This window comes from Octopus bimaculoides, chromosome 25, assembly GCF_001194135.2.
Source record: "Octopus bimaculoides isolate UCB-OBI-ISO-001 chromosome 25, ASM119413v2, whole genome shotgun sequence".
NCBI lineage: Eukaryota > Metazoa > Mollusca > Cephalopoda > Octopoda > Octopodidae > Octopus > Octopus bimaculoides.
In genome coordinates, this window is record NC_069005.1 from 18,166,508 (window position 1) to 18,169,613 (window position 3,106).

Below are 3,106 nucleotides of genomic sequence, written 5' to 3' on the forward strand. Positions count from 1 at the left end.
CATTTTGTATATGAGCGTGTATGTGTCTGTGAGTGTGTGTGTGTGTTTGCGCATTCATTACGTACTTTAGGCCTCAGAGAATTAAACACACACACACACACATCTACACATATGTGATGACTGACAAGTATATGTATGTGTGAGTATACATACATTTTTGTGACGACTGACACACACACACACATATTTAGAAAGAGAGAGAGATAGAGAGAGAGGCAGACAAACAGAGGGAGAGAGATAGGCCATTATACAAAGAAAGATACAATTAAAGCGTTAGATATTGAGAGAGAGAGAGAGAGAGAGAGAGAGAGAGAGAGAGAGAGAGAGAGAGAGAGAGAGAAAGAGAGAAAGAAAGATGGAGATGTCCCACTAAAGTCTAGAATCGGCTCATGCACACATCAACACATATATATACGTATGTGATGACTGACAAGTATATACTGAATATTGTTTACCCTGAGGTATGCATGAATGTATGTCTGTGTCTGTCTTAGTTTATGTATGTGAGAGTGTATGTGTGTGTGAGTGTATGTGAGAGTGTATGTGTGTGTGAGTGTATGTGAAAGTGTATGTGTGCGTGAGTACATGTAATTGTATGTGTGTATGAGTGTATGTGTGTGAGAGTGTATGTGTGTGTAAGTGAGAGAGTGTATCTGTGTGTGAGTGTATGCGAGAGTGTGTGAGTGTATGTAAAAGTGTATGTGTGTGAGTATATGCGTGATAATTTTTATTTTCATTTGAATTAAAACAATATAACACTTTATCTACACACATCTACACATACATATACATACATCTACACATACATATACATATGTACTAGCTACGGCTGTACATATTCTAAAATTGGAACGATACAGAGATTAGCATGGCCCCTGCGCAAGGATGACACGCAAATTCGTGAAGCGTTCCATATTTTTAATAGGCGTAGGAGTGGCTGTGTGGTAAGTAGCTTGCTTACCAACCACATGGTTCCGGGTTCAGTCCCACTGCATGGCACCTTGGGAAAGTGTCTTCTACTACAGCCTCGGGCCGACCAAAGCCTTGTGAGTGGATTTGGTAGACGGAAACTGAAAGAAGCCCGTCGTATATATGTATATATATATGTATGTGTGTATATATGTTTGCGTGTCTGTGTTTTTCCCCCCAAAATCGCTTGACAACCGATGCTGGTGTGTTTACGTCCCCGTAACTTAGCGGTTCGGCAAAAGAGACCGATAGAATAAGTACTAGGCTTCCAAAGAATAAGTCCTGGGGTCGATTTGCTCGACTAAAGGTGGTGCTCCAGCATGGCCACAGTCAAATGACTGAAACAAGTAAAAGAGTAAAAGAGATATGTGATGACTGACAAGTATATAATAAATAGTTTTTACCTTGAGGTGTGCGTGAATGTATGTCTGTGTGTATCTGAGTATATGTATGTGAGTGTATGTGTGTGTGAGTGTATGCGAGAGTGTATGTACGAGTGAGTGTATGTGTGATTGTCAAGTACACTGATGTAAACTGGCTATGAGAAAGAGCTATACTGGCTCCAACTAATGAAATGGTTAATAAACTCAATCATGAACTTCATCAAAAGTTAACAGATACATCAGAAATGACTTTTCGATCAATTGAAATACTACAAAGCAGTTATAAACAGAACATGCATTTAATATTAAAAAACAATGATGAATTAATAAGATGAATTTTCTTTCCTGGGGGTCGACAGCTTTGCAACGATATCGCTGTTGTTGCTTGTGTTGGTGGCGGTGCTGGCATTCATGCTCACACTTGCACCTGCTTGCGTGAGACTTCTCCCCTCCTTCCCTCCTTTCCGGAAGGTAGACTGGTTGTCCTGGATGTCGACGGCAGCGATGGGTGCGCTTTTCGACTCCTAGCAGTCTATGCACCGCCTTTAACAGGTCGGCTGGATTTCTTTCGACATCTAGAAGTATTCCTGGGAACGTCTCGTCCTTTAATTTTAGTGGGGGATTGGAATGCTACCTTGGACCTGCATCTAGACTACGTGGGCAGAGATAGGAATAGACGGGGATGCAAATGCCTCAGAGACCTGCTCAGACGCTTTTAACTGTCTGACAGGTACCGACTCGACCACCCAAATGCGCCAACGTGGACATGGAGCAACTGCATTGGGTCGTCGAGATCGTATCTAGATAGGATGCTGTGTAGGACAGTAGATAGGGATAACTTTGGATGTCCTCAATTCCACATAGTCAGCTACACGGATCACAAACTTGTGACGTATATGCTAAATTTAGGTAAGGCGCATAGGCAGGGTCCCGGTTAATGGAAACTGATCGCGTCTTTCCTGTCGAGACAGGTTTTCAGAGACCAAATTTGCACGCTAGTAAAGAGGGAGTCATCGTCAACAACAAATGGTGGTTTGCCCTCAAGAGAGCAGTAAAAGTGGAAGCAATTAGATATAGCAAAGCACTAGCCGTAGATAGAAACAGAGTGGAGGGTGAACTATTTAAGAAGTTAGAAGAGGCGATAAGAAGCGGTGTCACATCCGACGTTTTGGCGGCGAGGTTGGCCCTCGACCAACACTTCAACACGAAGGGTGTACTGTCAGGGCTAGAATGCGTGCTCTAAAGAACGAAGGTGTTGGAGCCGCGCGAGAGGCCCGGATGGCGGAGGCGCAGCGGGGCAACAAAGCCACCATTCGGTCTCAGGTAGATGAACAGGGGCCCGAATTACTCGAACCTAGCAAGATGTGCGAGGCGTTTGCGCAGCATTTTGCCTGACTGTTCGAACGAGAACGCAGTGGTGAGCGAGAACACAGGGTGGACTTCAGTGCCTACCTGCACAGCCTGCCACGACTCTCGGCAAGAGATGCAGAGTGCTGCGAAGGTGCCACCACGGCGGCTGAAGTGAGGGACACGATGGAAGGATGCTCGAGGGACAAATCGTCGGGTTTGGATGGTCTGCTCTACAAGCTTTACAATTGTATGCCAGACTTGTCTGGAGACGTCTTGGCAGCGGTATACTGCAACTGGCAGCAGAACGGGAGCATCCCCGGTTTTGTGAGCCGAGGAGTTGTAACGTTGCTGAAGAAAGATCCAAACAAGGGGGATGTATTAGATAACTTTAGGCCCATCACTTT

General features: G+C 44.7%; 1 non-coding gene across 1 annotated transcript; it reads left to right on the forward strand.

The window, feature by feature from the left end:
- Positions 1 to 816: 816 nt before the first annotated feature.
- Positions 817 to 920, forward strand: LOC128250850 (U6 spliceosomal RNA). Its single transcript, XR_008266823.1, has one exon. It is a non-coding gene; the product is annotated as a U6 spliceosomal RNA (small nuclear RNA).
- Positions 921 to 3,106: the final 2,186 nt, after the last annotated feature.